The sequence below is a fragment of the Cheilinus undulatus genome, linkage group 6, assembly GCF_018320785.1.
Source record: "Cheilinus undulatus linkage group 6, ASM1832078v1, whole genome shotgun sequence".
Lineage (NCBI taxonomy): Eukaryota > Metazoa > Chordata > Actinopteri > Labriformes > Labridae > Cheilinus > Cheilinus undulatus.
In genome coordinates this window covers 11,087,239-11,105,472 of record NC_054870.1, presented here as the reverse complement: position 1 = coordinate 11,105,472, position 18,234 = coordinate 11,087,239, and the positions used below count along the sequence as shown (strand labels likewise).

General features: G+C 40.7%; 1 protein-coding gene across 2 annotated transcripts in view; it reads right to left on the bottom strand.

Moving 5' to 3' along the window:
• Positions 1 to 18,234, bottom strand: part of LOC121511269 (adhesion G protein-coupled receptor A3) — a 450,943-nt gene that overhangs the window by 95,068 nt on the left and 337,641 nt on the right. The window lies entirely within an intron of this gene.

Below are 18,234 nucleotides of genomic sequence, written 5' to 3'. Positions count from 1 at the left end.
AGCAAATAACACTTCATAGGAGTTTAGATCATGAAAAATATCCCCACACAAACATCAGCTTAACTAAAGGTCAAAGAGAAAACGTGTCGGAGGGAATCAGTAACAGCATCAGTAAAAAGTGAAGCGTGCTCTGACATATTGAGCAGCTCAGTGTGATGCTAATGCGGCGCGTGATGGCAGCTCTGCTTAAATGGCTTTAAGTGTGAAGGAGGAGGATGGGGGGGCAGTCAAATGTTCTCGTGGGACATATTATCATCATCACTGGGTTTATAATGTTGGCTGAGAGTGTCAGACACTCGCCTCCAGAGTCTTTAACCATTTCTCAGCACCCACAGCTGTGAGCTGAGCCGCTTTCCCACAAATCCGCAAGACCTCATTCTTCTTTGAAGTGTTTACTCACAACATCACACGTGTGGCCCGGTGCCTCTTCACTGGAAAGTAGTGGACCTACCTCTAGGATAGGAGATATCAGTGCATTACAGCTGAACTAAAATCACCTGAGTTACATCTTTGAATCCCTGATTGGAAGGAGAATTAAAAAACTATCTTCATATTTTACAACCTCTTCATCATCAAAAAGCTCATCTGTGTTCCAAATCTGCTTTGTGCAACAGCAGTGTTCATTATCAACACAGCCAGAAGTCTAGTAATGAACTTTAATCATTAAAAAAAACACTGCTTCCCTTTATTACATGACGTTTTGAAGAGTATGACTTTGATTGGTAGATTTAGCAGGTTGAAATGCGTCATGCTTTGGTAAAAATATAATATGGATTAGACAGCAGAGGAGCTTGTTTACCCTGCATTCATGAGCAGGTCTGAGGGGCAAAAAAGCTTTGGACAGCAGCAGCTACCATTAACCACTGCGTGGAGCTGCGGCACTGAGCATTTTATTCTCCATCTCTTCAAAATGACAGTTTAACATCCCCTGACAACCACTGACAAGTGTTTTTTTCCACATTGAGAACTCTCCACAGCACCTGGGGCACTATCACTTCATTCAAAATTCAAGCTGGTAGAGATGGGAATCTTTAAGTATCGTAAGACTGGATTCAATCCTGATTCTGGGGCTTACGATTGGATTCAGAATCGATTTTCAAATCAAACCCATTCCCAAAAAAACACACAACATGTTAATTCTTTCAGCATCTGCTCCAGTCGTTTGATGTGCAATGAATTATCATTTGACTTCAAAAAGCTTGGTAAAACGTGCTCAGAAAAATGCTTTTTCAGCCTTAATTGTTGTGTTCTCTTAACACTAAAAACAGCAAAGAAAACAATAATTTGGACTTGAATTGCAAAATATTTAAATATCAATAAAAAGTGTGGGATCAAGCAGGACAAATATCAGAAACTCGTCAGTGGAAAAAAAAGATGATAAATCTAAAGCCTTCACTGTTGATAATGCTGTAGGAAAGCAGGTGTTATGGTTTAACAAGTGACTGTGTTGACTGGTGACTTTTCCACTGACAGTGCAGCAGTTTTTCTAGTTACAACATTGTTAAAACACTGAACATTTTATGTTATATATAAAATATGCTTAGAAGGTATTAAGTTATTGATAAACTAAACAAAGGGGCTCTTCAAGTTTTCAAAATCCACTATTAACCCAGACACATTTGTATAGTCACCTGTTAACACGGTCACTCATGAAACTGCAACACCAGTCACTTACGTAACACCAGACAATAGATTATTTTTATTGTACGTGCCAGTCAGCAGTTGCTGGCTGTAATTTCTGTAAGATGGGATCACAGACATATGAGCCATTCCTAAAGTAGACCACATTGCTTTATTTTAGCGCAGTAAGCAGATACGTTGGGTCAAGCTTCCTCACACCTGGGATTGTAGTACTCTAGTCTAAACTTTTCTTTTGGGAAAACAGGGCTGGCTGAGTAACTCAGAGCTCTACAGACAGTGCAGGAAGTAAGTGAGTGTGTCAGGCACAGCAAATGTTAATGTCACTGACTCGAAGAGCTAGCGCTGCCAGTGCCAACAGTGCGGCTAATGAGCCGTTAACCTACGAGATTTTGATACAAGTATCTACTAAAGGTGGGCTTGAACCCATGTCTTGCTTGTTACAATTTTAAGGTAGATAAACTAAGTCTGAATTTTGGTGTAAGACTGCACAACTATGGACAAAATATAGAATTGTAGCTAGCCTGACACTCATAGAGCAGAAAAATGCCTTGTAATTTACTGTGCCCCCATAGGACACACAGCAAATGTTTGCACGGTGTAATACAGGAGCATTCTGTAAAAAAAAAAAAAAAAAAAGTTTAAAATGAACAAAAGTTTGGATTATCTTGTTAGTCTGACAGAGAAAAGCTCAACTACACCAATGTACTTGAAGAAGTATGTTGCGGCTTAGACCTTAGGTAGAACAAAATTATGATTAAACAAGGAAACAGTACAAAACTAGACAATTTCCTCAAGCGGAAATTGCAAGAGGGGCTCGGGGGGCGGTGCCGGTTTCAGCGCAAGGCCATTTTTGACAATAGCCCGACTTGCCATTACAAGATCATGTCCAAGTCCAAGCTGAAGCAGCATGTAGCTGGACAACGACACTGTGAAATGGCTGAGAAACACTGTACATGACAGGAGACTTCATTCATGTGTTTTAGTCATGTGGCCTGATTAGCTGATGCTGATCACCTGGCAACTTAGCCTCAGCTGTTTTCTTGACATACCTGGTGGTGTTGACCCTCCCTATGAAATAGAGTCCTTTATTTGAATTTTATACAGACTGCAGTTCCTGTCAAGGTCTTGATGAGAGCAGGTGCAGAAGACATGAATTTTATTATTTCCAGCTCCATTTGAACACATTAAAAACTTTTATTGAGAAAGGATTGTGTATTGTTATTTTGATTGACGTCACCAAAGTCAAGAGAACACAAAAACACACACCAATGTGCACTTTGTGTGCTAACACACACACAAATGCACAATCTCTCCCATTCACTTCATATGGGATATATGTGTGGCTGTCTTTGGCGATTGACGTCGCCAAAGACTTTATGGGGGACTGTATGTGGATGAGAAGCCACCCACAGCGTCCCACTATCCTGTTAAAGCATTGTTTAAAAGGGCTGCTTTATTGGAACAGCTCCATGAGTGTGCGTGATCAGAGCTCATTGAGGGCTCTATGTAGCTTTGCTATGAGGAGGAGAGTGGCTCGTGTCGTTGCCCCGAGCCCCTATCAAGTTCTCAATAGACTACTGCATTATCTGGAAAACTAGCTTTGTTAACCCAAGAAAAGGAGATAAATAAGGGGAAGTCTTATGTAAATGACTGGAATTTACTGGTTATCACAAGAAAACTCATTAGCACAAAAGCATGCATGTATGTCCACTTAGGGTTTCTGAGCTTCATTGGCTTTTTGCCAATGCCAATGCCACACTTTCATGACCCACTGGAAACAGCTCCGTGACCCACGTTTGGGTCCCAACTTAACAACTGAAAACTACTGTCCTAGACGCTAACAGAGAAGATCATCAGCTACAACCCTTCTGTATAGACATGTGTAATGTCCTTATACCAGGGGTGTCCAAACGTTTTCTGCTGAGGGCCACATACAGAAAATTTGAAGTATGGTGGAGCCACTTTCATATACTTCGTTATGATAGCAATTTAGGTAACAATTTTAAGTCATAAAAGATGCACATCAATGAATTGTCATGTCAAAATGTCTGTTTACAGAATTAGCACATGGGTAGTTCATACCATCTTCTCAAACTATAATTGTTTTGTTTTCTTATTGACAGACGAGTACAGTTTTGTGTTACCTCTGCCAGATGAGCCCCCAAGGTGACACAAAAAATATTCTTGTCTGTCAATAAGAAAACACTGATAAAATACACAGTCAAGCACAAGTTTCATGTTCTAATAGGGGCCATTTTTCATTTTTGTTTTTGAGTGTGCTGTGGGCGATTTAAAAATGGACTAAGGGCCACATTTGGCCCCCAAGCCATACTCTGGACACCCCTGCCTTATACAGTCACCATAATGAAGACAACATGAGAAAATGAATAGATCAGTTCCACCATTGCAGTAACAGCTTCAAACGAGAATATGGATCAATGAGTGCAAAAAAGGACACTCAGTGATAAGTTTACCAACAACCAGTCTGATTCCGCGATGTATAATCTTTAGTCTGAGACTTCCTCAGCCCATTTGTTTCCTCTATTCAACTAATCAGTGCATCCCAATGTTTTATAGACTTTCAAACCAAATGCAAATAAAAGAAAATAAACTGTTTCCATTGCAGAAAGAACCAGTACAACCTTTATCAGAAAGAGATAAAGAAGAGAGACATAAACAACAAACACGATCTGGACCCAGCAGGTCCCAGACCAGCGAAAGAGAGACAACAGCAGCCTGAAGGTTTTAGAAGAAGCCGAGTGGCTGAAAGTGAATGAATAACAACACTCCTTTAACAAATACTACAGAGGTCCCTGTGCAGGGTGCTGAGCATCTGCTCAGGACAACAGAGGAGGAGCTGCCATTTTATGGGGCAGCATGTACAGCAGAATATAGAAGGGCAAAGAAGGAATACAGCATGCACGCTCAGCAGAACCTTCCCCTGGACAATAAAGGTTAAAAAAGACCTTACAGCAGGCAGAGCTGGAGGGGGGAGAGAGGAGAGAAAAAAGGAAGAAGGATGAAGGGAGAGTGTTCCTTCCAGCAGATGGATGGGCCTAAAGGACTGTGAAGCAGACTGCAGGCTGACCTGAACAAATAGTTCATGTGGCTCCTGAAGCTGTGTTTCTACTCTCGGGGTGATGTGGGGAGAACTGCTGCTGCAGGGGGACGAAAGCACAACACTGAACGCTGACTCTAGTACTATAGCTGTGCCCTACTGACATTACTCCAGCTGATTTCAGTCTTTTATAGATAGAAAAGGATTGAGTTACAGATACAGATGCTCGTTCCCTTGTTCACCAGGCTGTCCCGATGACTGATGGGCCGTTGGTGGAGCTCACAGCATGTTCTAAACTTTCCTCTTTCTTGCAGAGGCCAAAAGCAGCGTGTGAGCAGGGGTACAAGGGCAACCAGCTTCAAATGTGATTCCTCCTCTCCAGTTATTATCATTACTGCTCTCATATCACATCACAGCACAGCGGACACTTTATTACTGTCAGTGCAGCAGAACAATGTGTCCATGCCTCTGACAGTGCAATTCATTACAGACAGGCAGCAACATTACCATACAGGGCAGCTTAGTTTAGCCTACTGTGGATTAGCACTGGCATGTTACGTTAAAACATGCCTCCATTGTCCTCAGCAGCTGAACAGGCCTCTGATCCCCTGTTTAGTGTTGTAGTTACATCTTTAATCCAGGATCCTCCCTCCCCATGCCAAAATCAGATTACCAGAGTCAATTAAACTTGATCCATAATCTCAGCGCGCAGGCACAGTGGGGGCAAGGTTATCAAGCTTGCAAAATAAAATGGGACAAATACACTGATGATGTGAGAGGACTTACAGGCTCAGCATCTTTTAAGCCTGGTTATGACCATGAGCTGCACAACCTGTGGCTCCTACATGCAAGTAATGCGCTGACCTCTGCAAAATTAGAGGGGAATTCTTCAGCGCTTTTAAAGTTGTTTTAAATTTTGGCACATGTACAGAAGGTTTAGACTTGCTCTTAAGGATTGCTTTGACAGCTTAGCCATCACTCTGTCTACCATCGTTTGAGTAAGCATCCCTGCAAACACAGGCCTGTTTTATTAAGGAAGAGGATTATTCATTTTTTAAGTTACATCATGTTACATCACAATCTTCATCACAACCAGACTCTGTTTCAGAGAACAAAAATAGTTATTTAACTTTAAAACCACTGGACTAGCTGGTACTCAGTAATCCGTGTATCATCTGTTCCTTCAGTAGAGGGTATACACGTGGCATTACGATATGTGGGGTCAACACAATCCACCAGGGAATCTGGAGCAGGAGACAAGACTGAAGGTCAGTATTTGATGCTCATAATCTCCAGGCCCTCAGGTGACACTGCATAAAAAGAATGTGATTCTGTACTGGAAATCACTGCATGGGGTTAGAAATCAGCGTCTGTCAACACAGTTCGCCGTGCCATCCACAAATGCAAATTAAAGATATATCATGCAAAGAAGCAATACTGTATGTGGACACAATCCAGAAATGACGCCATCTTCTCTGGGCCAAAGCTCTTCTAAAATGAACTGAGGAAAATGGAAAATTGTTTTGTGGTCATATAATTTAAAATTGAAATTCATTGGAATCATGGATGATATCCTGCTGACAAAAAAAGAGAGGGACCATCCAGCTTATCAGTGCACAGTTCAAAAGCATGCATCTCCGATGGTATGGAGTTGAATTAGTGTCTATGGCGTAAGATCTGTCCATTTGTGATACTACACCAGGCCAAAGTTTTGGTACGTGAATAGAAGGTGCGCTATGTTGATTCTCTCGTTCTACACCTCACACTACGACTGAACAAAATTCTTTACCACTTTATAAGCATTTCACCCCAATTTTATTGCCAATTTTGTATCTTTCAACCCATTTTTGCCCCTTTTTTAACCACTTTGAGCACATTTTTACCATCAATTTTCTCCACTTGTAGCATTTTTTTTTTGCCATTTTTAATACATTTTTGTTACTTCCAACCCTTTCTAAATCCATATTTGCTTCTTTATCCCTTTTTGGCCCATTATAACCTATTTTTGCCAGCATTTAACCACTTTTAGCCAATCTTTCACCACTTTTTTTGGCCACTTGTAACCCATTTCTTGCCACTTTTTAACTTTTTTTTTTTTGCCACTTTAACTACTGATTAGCCAAATTGTTAATTTCTTAATCTCTGGAATCCTGACATTTGTGCACATCATGGCTTAGCTATGAAGTCTGGCAGAGATGCATACAAGTCATTTTTTTGCAAGTCCAAGTCAAGTCTCAAGTCTCTGGTCACGAGTCCAAGCACATCTCAAGTCTTTGGTCACAAGTCCAAGTACGTCTCAAGTCTCCTATGGTTGTCATGAGCGTTCTATGATCTGCCTCTGACGTCCAGTCTACTTAGACCACTGTATCGTTCTATCTAAAGAATCTAAATCCTGTACTGTATTATCACCATTGGTAGGGTGGGGTAAATCCTGTACTGTATTATCACCATTGGTAGGGTGGGGTAAATCCTGTACTGTGTTATCACCATTGGTAGGGTGGGGTGTTTAAAGTTTTAATGTCACCTTTTGCCTGTTATGTCCATGCATTATCAATAAGCAGCAATGCAGAGACCCCAACATTAATTTGTTCGCCATAAACATATGATATTAAGGGAATTATTAACCAAATCATATTTTAACATTGCGCACACCTATGGCTCAAGCGGGCGACGCAGAGAGACACACAGCTGGAGCCCACACACAAACAGCACTGACGCTAATCCTCTGAGGTCAGAGGGGAGCTTTAATGCAGGAGAAAAGAGTTTAGGTATTCTGAAGCTTTAGCCCTCAACAGACTGAAGTCTGAAGTCTGCAATCTGCACAACCAACATGTCAGCGTGCGTTTCAAAGTAGGTGTGTGCGTGAGCGTCACGTTTATATGTCATATGCAGCATGAACGAGGATGAGGAAGAGAGGTTGGTGCTGCGTAAAAGGCACACAAACTGTCAAAGAGAAGGGGAGGAAAGGGAAAAAGAGTGACAGGGGGACGGGAGATCATGATGGAAAAATTAAACACTGAAGATTGTGCACGAGTCCCAAATCATGAGTCCGAGTCGAGTCGCAAGTCTTTTGTGCACAAGTCCAAATCAAGTCTCAAGTCACTTAAGTGTGTGACTTAAGTGCGACTCGAGTCTAAGTCGTGGACTTGAGTCCCCATCTCTGAAGTCTTGCATTACTTTCCAAATGGGTTACTTCAGTGTGCCCACCCACATTGTTAACATTACCAAAAAAAAAAAAACAAAAAAAAAAAGTAAACCTGTTTTAGGAAAATGGGTTTACATTTTCAAAATGGCAATATTGTACTCCAGCAAATAACTTATTTTTTTGTTTGTTGCTTTGATAAGAATAGTTATTATTCTGGTTAAACATAAAACACAGCTGTCACAGAACTTTAAAATTGACCATGATTTTCTGATCTCCATGGTCCCCACATTTGGCTGGGCCCCAGAAAGCTCTCCCTGTTATCCCCCTGTATGGGCGACCTTGGTTGTAGTATCCACTGTCACCATCAGAGCCTACATGCATTCAATTCATGATGACTATCCGCTGAACCCCCATTCTCCCTCCTTTTGTTTTTGCCTTAAGAGGAATTAAACCTTACATTTTAGTAGATCAGTGATATCCAAGATGACAAGGCATCCAAGAAAACCAATATTGTTTTCATATTTGTACATAAAACCCCCAGATTAATAAGGCATATTTGAAAAATGACAGTGAAAAGTTATAATAAAATATAATTAGATAGTCCATAAATTTCAATTACAGACCACACTTCACTAAATCAGTGATTCATCTCAATCTATTTGGGCAGATGCTATCATTTCTGAAAGTGTCCAACCTAATGACAGTTGTCAACACTATTGAAATAGTATTATGTTTGAAATTAGAGTGAGACACAGTGGAGGAAATAATGTTGAATGTTTAACAGCACTGCTCTAATGCTTTGATCCCAGCTCGTCAAGATTTATTTTTAGCTTGCAAAAGACTTGTCTGTCATGAAAAAGGTTGTTGAATATTTCTCTTCATATTTTTTAATTATTATGTTTTTACCATCATCATAAAAAGTACTGTGAATTTTACTTGTACTGCACATTATAATGGAGCTTAAAAGACCAAAAGCTGGTCCACAATGTAGCCACTCTGCATGTGATCTAGACCACTTCGCAGCATGTGATAAAGCACATGCATAATACAACAAATCAATAATCACTTTTGTAGCCAAGATAATCTTTTTAATAGTTATATACACATTTTATCCATTCATTGTTGCAGCCCTAAACTAAAGCAGATATTTTAGTATAATTTCCATCCCAAAATATTCCAAATGAGGACCCTGGTTCAAAATGATCAAAGTTCCCCTCTAACTTGTGCTACTTTGAATTGGTGCTGTTAAGACTGCAGATTCTCTAAGCCAATTTTCCCCATGTATCCTTGCAAATGTGCTCCTTCCCCTGTTGTAATCAAATTGGTCCATGCAAGAATGCACAAACATTGTGCATTAGAGAGGGAAGAGAAAGGGAGAGAAAAACAAAATTAAAATCCTTTGGTGAACAGCCCGCGGGCCTCTGGCTCCCATCCAGCTCGGTATTTTATCATCCTTGAGCGGCCGTGTGAACGCTGGAACAGAACCGGAGCAAGTGTGCAAATCAAAGTCACTCCGGCCTGCCCTAACACAGACAGAGACGTGATGCAATAACCTCCGGACTTGACAACAGTCACAAAACGGTCATGCACCATTAATGCAGGTCATCAGTGTTTCAGAGGTACCTTGTGGCTGTCACTCAGCTCGTAGCTTTGAGATACGGTCATGCTCGCAATCAGCACCTCGCCTGGCAAATGTTCAACAGCAGGGGGAAACAAGGCCCGCCATGAAACGAGTAATCAAGTCACATGGAATCAAGTTTGCATCCATCAAATCAGACATTATGAGCTGATGAGGAGCCTCGCTCTGCTTTAAAGACCAAAGCTCTCTAGATGAGCACTGTCATTTGAGGCTCAGACTTATCAGTGCAGCTGCATCTATCTCCTCAAACATCAAGGGGGCATTGTTTCATTAGCATTAATTTCTCCAGAGCCTCAGATTAGAAGTGTTGTATTTAGCTTTAGGCTTTTCAAATCTTATACACAAGTTAATGGAATTGCTGTTCAGTGCAGATATGTAAAGCGTGACTATCGAATAAAAGAGGCTTGTGCTTGGCTCAACTTTGCAAACAGCTCATAATTCAATGTTGTCAACCCCCCTCCCTCTCCGCAACGAGAACAAAGAGACATGAATACTCCAGTCTGCTCTGAACAGAGAGGATCGATACCAACAAATGTGAGAGTAGAGAGAAGATTGCTTTTAATATAAGGAGGAGACACTGCAATGACTCTCTTTCTTTCTCTAGCTTTCATTTATCCAGAGTAGATTAGCTGAGCATGAAGCCTCCTCTAACACACTTAAACCTATCAGCCACTGGGAGTTGACCACAGGCTGACGGGGGGTTAGTGAGGAGATTTACTGTTCTCAAACACACTGAACTGTTGGGCTGCCGCCAACTTTTATTGATCTGAATCTAATAATGTGATTGAGTCCTCTTACAATTCAAGCTGGATGCTAGAAGAGAGCAATGGGACCTAAATATTTATTTAGACATATTATTTATGCTGTGGTAAAATGTTTTTTGTTTTACAGTAAGATATGAGGAATTATGAGGGATGGGGGGGCATGCTATTTGGTTCTTTCTGTGGAAATGTAAAATCACACAAAATTCTAAAATCCAAGATGGATGAACCCTTGGAGAGGACCCTCCCTATGTACAAACACAAATCTAGGTAGGCCTACTTTAAAGTATTATGTTTCATTTTAACCAGTTTTGTTCTGATAATGCTACTCTGCTAAATATTACAGACTACACCTTTAAGCTACTTCTGAAAATGCCCCATTTTTGGCATGGCTTTTTCAATAAAAAGGTATTTAAACAACAAAATAAGTGGGGAATTTTTCAATTGAAGACCTTGTCAGAAATAAAACCCATTTGACATATTAACTCTACTTTTGTGGATCTGTAATATTCAATGTAGATTCATACATTGTATAAACAAACATGACGGAAAAGTTTACAGATTTTTTTTTTTTTTTTTTGAGGTGAGGGGCTGAGCTTTAAACTTCATGTTGCCTTTTAGTTGGCATTACAAGTCCATAAGAAAAAATCTCAAAAATTTTTCCAGTAGAATATATATATATATTTCAGTTGGCTCAACTAAAGTAGTTGTGCCGACTATTTCCTCTATAAAACGGCTCAAATTACATCTGTATGTCCACTTGGTGTGCATCTTACATCTTATATAATTCAAGAAACTCCTCAATTTACAGTGTTGTGTAAACTCGTTAGGCTATCATCATACACCTGATTATTCATCATGTGTTCAGTGAACATTAATCAACTAAGTCAGCTCCTTTGACCATGTATCTCAATGTGGGTGCCAATGGGTTCAAAGAACCAAACTACTATAGGCTGAATAAACCTCATAAGCAGCATCAAAATAAGAGTCTGGCTGACTGAAAATTACTAAAACAAATCATGTCATATGATGTCCCTCAAGTGCTGCCTTTAGCACACATCGGCAGCAGCACATGAGCAGTCAAACTCCCCAACAGCCACTGCTGGGTCAGACGCTTTATACCAGAAGCAAGAGCCTGCTCTGGGCTCTCCTCCCACCTCACATGGGAAGTAAAAGAACCAGAGTGCTTATATTTCACCACCAACTCAACACACTTTGAGTGAGAGATGGCACTATTTCTTCTTCTGTGAAATCTACATAAGGCACAGGTGATAGCCGATGTACCACATCCTGACTGTTTCTGCCAAGAAATTAATTTACAAATATCGATTTAAGAAGACTAAACCACGAGCTTCAGGAAAGACCAGACTGACTTCAAGGAAACACTGTGATATATTCAAAGTAAACAAGTCTTCATAATTCACGAAGCTTAGTCTTTTTTTGCTCTCTATTCTTTTGCCCTCTATTCTACTCAGGTTTTAGATCTCTATGTCAGACTTGATTATAAATAAATGGTTTATAGAACCAAGATGGCCTGGTGGTTAGGTCACGCCATGTGTGGTAGCTGGTCTGCCAGCAGGCGGTGCGGGCTCATATCCAAATGTTGCTCCTTTCCTGCAAGTAGCTCCCCACTTTCTTCCCTCAGTTCCTACAATATCCACTGCCCTACTCTCTCTAAATAAATGCAAATGGCTAAAACAATATTAAATATAATTAAAGAAATAAATAAGGGTTTACAAAAGAGGGGAAAAAAAGTGGCCTGAAACAAATCTCGAGGGCAGGCAGGATGCACCAGATGGATCGTTCATTTGACAATAAAGGGAGCTTTATTTGGTGGGACCTTCAGATGGGACAGCCTTCGACAGACCTGGGTGACATCATTGGCCTTCAAATTTGCACTTCACTGGCTACAGCTTTTATACTGGGACATACCCCACAGCCACAGCCTGCTTTCTCAATCATCATGGACTGAAGACGAGTGAGTCATCAGCTGTGACACACCTTAAAGTGAAACATGCAGAAGACTGAATTCAACCTGAGCTGTTGTTTTTCACAAATCTCTTTGTTACACTCATTCCACTCAAACTACCTTCTTGGTTGGTAGTTTGAGCCATTAGTGCTATTGGTGATGCATCATGGTCACACTACAACCAAACAAGCAATAACATTTTTTCAAAAATACATTTCGTGATACAATAAACCACTGAGAGTTTACTGCTCACCTCTACTCAAGACACAGTCAAACAGGCAGTTTCATACAAAATTTTTCAATTTTCATTCCTCTGAGGATAAAAACGTCATTTTTTGTGAATTAAGTTAAAGATTAACTTATCCCATCCAAGGAAAACTACTTTGTCTTTCTTTGCAAGATTAAACTGATAGTTATGGACTAAATTCAGGTTGACTGATACCAGTCAGCATTAATAAGTTTCTTCTTCACATAATAAGATTTCAAGGGCCAGCTGGATGTCTATCTGTGCTGGGAGCTAAATGGTGACTTCAGCATTGTAACCTACTGAGACTAGAAGTCTTGGTTTATCTGGGATTGTCCCGATTTGTCTAGGATTTTCTTGGCCTCATGCTGGGTGTCCCACAACTCGTCCCAGTTTTCTGTCAGAGAGAGTCTTTTAGCACTGCAGCTCTTTCAGCATCACTCAAAGCGCTGAAGAAAAGCCTGTCTGCTAATTGTTACCTGTCTCATTTCTCAGGTCCAGGAGTTAAGAGCCTGTTTTTATGTAAATATGGGTGGACAGCTCAGGCACCATGTTCACAGTGGGGCCCTCTGTGGTTAAGTAAAGAGGGTCTGTGACATTAGGGCTAATTTTGAGGCAGAAAAAAATTGGTCTGCTCAGAGTATGCAGATTTTCATCAGAAAATAGATTGGCAATGAAAATGCGTGCATGGCATCCTTACGTGAACAGAGATCTCAGCTATGCAATAATTGTACACCAGCAGGTAAGAATGAATGAGGTACACTAGTACATACATGTGCATGTTTCTAAACCTTGGTAACGCATCTAAATGTTCTAGTCCTGAGGTCTGTAACACAGGGAAATCCTATTGCAGTCCATATCCAGAGTCTGCAGCATCAACAATTACATTCTAAATTTATAACATTGTGATATGATCACCAATTTAACAAGCACTCAAATTCTCCATATTTGCCTGTGCAGCCATCTGCACAGCATGCGTTTTAGTCCATCTCCGGCATGTGTCAGGTGTCCACTAAAGATATACACTGAACCTATTGACAGCAGAACCCCATACCAAAATGGATCAGTCCATGTAGAGCGGATCGACCCACACAGGAAAGAAAATGCACAGACCATCTGGTTCATTTCAAAATACAGCACAAAGCTGGACTCACTTCTGTGCCATCCTGTGGCACAAGCCGAAGGTCATCATTTGGTCAGAGGGTCACAGAGGTAGCACGGCACCATGGATGAGAGATGTTATTTCCTGAGGTGGAAAATCCAAGGTTTTCATGTGAAACTACTCCAGCTTTAAAACATAAAACATGCATGATATTGTGTATTCGTGCGTGAACTAGTTCTTGTCATCTTATGTGATCTTTTGTCTCCAGCTGCTACAGGACAGCACTGTGCAGCTTCAGTAACTGCTCCAGTGGACAAGGCCATGTGCTGTTGGTTTACAAACCAAACCACTGCTTGCACAGAACACTTCAGAAATGAAGTACGCAGAATTTGTGGGTTACATCTAAGGAAGCATTAATCACAGCTGACTGACAACAGTGCCATTAGTTGTGAAGTTTGTGTTTACATAAATGCTATTACATACAGTACTTGTGTAATGATAGTTGCTACATGCTATATGAATGTGCAGTAAATAACTTCTGTTCAAACATATCAGTAAGCCAATATAAAACATTAAGTCCCATTAGAAACACTCATCATACATTTAACCATTTCATTTGTTTATGGATATGCAGTTTTACTTGGAGGAGAAGGCTCTGCTCAAAAGATGTTTGCTGAGTTAGTCAAGCAGCATACTTTGCCGTTCTAGGGAGTCCATGGCTAGAAACCTCCATATTGATAGATGCATGCATGACAATGTTTACCAAAACAATAAAATTAGTTAAAAAGCAATTAATTCATAACAGCATGATTCTGGATAAGAGGGTGCAACAAGCTTTATGCTATAAAGGAGGAGGCTGGGGTGGAGGAGGTTAAGCTTTGCAAACGGCAGCAGCAGCAACAACATGGTGCATCAGCATTAATGCAAGCAGCGATTAGTGAGAATTACGTCATATTTAAATACACTGCTGTGTTCAGAGAGAGAGCTGTGATTGGCTGTGAGAGATGGGAGGCGATAACTGAGATCAGCTGGCCGGCAGCTGATCATGGCAGGGTGTATGACTACCATGTCCTGCATGAACTAATGCTGAGCTTCATAAAATATTAAAAAAACATCTATACATATACTCAGACTCCTATGACTTTAAGCTTAAACAATGCATTATCCCTGAGACACTTGTCTAAAAAGAAGAAAAGGTAAAGCCTGCTCACTTGGTCCATTTCCTTTTAATATGTCCTTAGTAACTGCCATTTTCATCCTACATGCACTTTACACACCTTACAACCGTTCTGTCAAAGACTTGTACATATTGGATAAAATACCATCAAGAGCATGTGCATATTTTAATCTTATTGTTTTTATAGTTTTCTTAGTTTTACTTATTTTTTCTTTCATATCAAATGTTTACAGACCAATTTATGTATGTAAATGGAGCTAAACAGACCTTTATTCCAGCTGAGTCTAGGCTAGTTTAGAGGGACCACACACTACATGATAATCGTGCAGACTGCCGGACTGAATCCCTCCCTTCTGACAGAAGTCAGCAAAGGCCAGTTATCAGTTCTTAAAATAATCTCCCCGGATTATCCTTTGGTGTGGGGTGTGTCAGGAGTGACTTTTTCCCTTCTCCGACCTGATTGGAGGTGCTCCGACTCGAGATTGTTATTAAACATGTTTAATATTCATTACCGGTAATCCTGATGTGTCTGGTGAGCACCAAGGACAGCCAGGCAGACACAAGCATCAAATGGAGCAGTAAGCCAAACAGGAAGCAAGCCGACTGAAGGAGGAAGTAAAACGAAGTAAGCCATGGCAATGATCGTAGATGTGAAGGATAAAGTTAGAAAGACGTCAGTAATGGAGGAGAAACATGTTGATTTAAGGCAACAAAACAAGTGGTTAAGACCGTTTCCTGTCAAATGGACCACAGACAAACTGACAAGGGAAAGAGCTGGACCGAAATGGCGACTGTAATGGACTTAGCATATAGCTAACAGCTAGCCACAGTGGCTTTTTCACTCTTAAGTCCTGTTTGGCCACAAGATATTTGGTGTTTTGAGAGATGAGACCAGGCCGGTAAAATCAGTGACTATTTGTCGGCATGTGTGTGGTCTCTGTCATTGAAAATAAGTTAAGATTTTAAAAACCTTAATGTGTGTGGCAGACTTTATAGTTCTTACTCAGGATCAAGTAGAGCAGGATAATTAAAAACAAACTCCAGACAACTCTTTGTACTTTAAGAGCATGAAAAATTCTCTTAATTATCAGACTAAAGTGAATCAAGGTACAGTTTTTTGCCAGAAAGGGATCAAATCAAAAACTGCACCATCCCTCTGAATCTAGCAGAAGATAAAAAAAAATCATATTTTATTCCAAAACTATGTATTCAAGCCTCAGCCATGCTGCTGCATGTTTAAAATAACCCTCCATCTTATCAATCTGAGAAGAAGAATCAATAGGAATAAATCTGAGTGAAAACCACTTTAAAATTTAAAGCAAAAAAGGCTGCAAGAAGTAAAACCAATTCCACTGCGTGTGTCTTTCATTCTGATATGAATAAATGAGAAACAACATCATCCTGGTACACATATGTGCACATGAAACACAGAGAGCTGTGTAGTAGGTGTTGCCTGAGCGGGGTGACTCATCTCTTCCAATCACTACTCACCACAGCCGGCTGAATGGATGAGGCTGTGTGTGAGCTGCACATACACACCCAGACATGGTCATGGGCAGAAACATGGAAGAAAACACACCAGGGTTAAATCTCCTAAAACCACATGCTGGAAACATCTCAGCCTTCCTACATACACTGCTCACGCTCTGTCAGCATACATAACACCAGTCCACACCTCCTTCTCTTGCAGGTTAACGCCTCGTAACAAAATGTGCTATTTTTTTTTTCCCCTGACAGTGACTGAGAGCATGACAGGACTTCACAGGCTCAGCTCTGTTAACACATGAGGAAGAAGAGGCAGACCTGAGCAAGCAACACAAAGCAAACAGCCTCTCTTACACAAAGCATCCCTCTCAGCTGGTAAATACACTTTGTTTGTGCACATCTCCCCCACACAAACAGCTGTTGCTGCCCACCGTTTTTTTCTGCTTTCCCATTCTCTCGTCTTAACAGGCATTTATGTCAGAAGATTGATGACTGAATAAATTTGAAACCATGTTGTTTCTGCAGCCTTTACTATGCATGTTCACCAATACCACTTTCCCACTAAAATTAGCATGTAAAAGCGGGATTTTAAACGCGGGTAAACCCGCTAACAATCGGCAAGTGACTCCTTTCCCATTGTCAGCAGACCCGGGTCTGATCGCCAGCAGACGAGCTGCATGGCTGTTTTTTTCCTCTGGTGCGTCAAGCTGATGTCATCATGTTGCTTTTCAAGCTCAGTCTTTCTATAACAAAGATATCAGACATATTCAGCTCCTACAGCCTTGAATTTCTCATGGATTATCCAGTAAAGCGCAGCGCTTCCTACTTCAAAGCCAAATAAAGTAAAGGAGAACCTTTTCTAAGCAATGTTTCTATTTCAAATTTTCACATCTATCTGCTTCTTGGAAATATTAGGCAAACATCAATCTTTTTAATGATTTAAAACAGAAACTTCAGCCTGCCAAACTCCGGTCTCCTCCATCAGCTGTCATCCTGCTTAACAGCTGATGGAGGAGACAGCACTTTTCAGACTGAGATTTAAGGGTCAAAACTAAAAAAAGAATATAGCCTATAGTCATTTCCAAGGAGCAGACATATTATAAACGGAAATAGAAACAACCTTTTAGAAAAGTCTCCCATTCTCCTGCTGCGTTTGTACGCAGGAAGCGCTGCGTTTCATGTGATAAACCATGAGAAATCCAAGGCTGTAGAAGACTGACTTGTTCATGAAAAAATAATAGCTTTCAGCAGATATCTTCATTATGACAAGAGTGAGCTAGACAAGCATTTTTGTGTTTATATATGCCGTTAAACGGCGCTGCAGTGTTGGAAACCTCTGCCTTTACTTCTGTCTCCTCCAGCAGCAGTGCATCAGGCTTTAATGTGAAGCTGATGGCCTAAAGGTTCTGTGTAATAACAAACAAAAAAAGAGGATCGATGTGATCATTTCCAAGAGGCAAATAACGCAATAAATAAATAAATGAAAGTTTAATAGATTATATCGTTTGAAAAGGATCTCTCTTTCCAGCTGCGCATGGACAGGATGAGGAGATCACAACGGGCAAGAAATATAAGCGTATTACTTGTATTAATATAAACATAGGCACGTTACGCCAAAGTCATCCCATGTTCACCCGGGTGTGATGTTCCGACTGGAGCTGATCGGAGGCGAGCTGATAAAAACCTGTGTCCATTGCAGGGTCAGTCGACCCGGGTCTGAATGCTGATTAGAGCCTGTCCCACTGCCGACAGGAGCCGATTGTTAGCGGGTTTAAACAGGTTTTTCGGCCAGTGGGAGAGGGGTACAAGTTAGAAACTTGCAGGGGCTTGAGCCCCAAGTGAAAAAGCTAAGGATGTAACTGACTTGCACCATTGTCCTGGGGTGCATTAAACTCAAAACCTATATCTTCTCTTAATTCTCCTATTTGTGTGCATGTTAGTCTTCAAACTGACTTGAGTTTATATGATGCTTCTCCAGCTGTCTGACCTTCAAAAGCACTTTGCACAGACGGC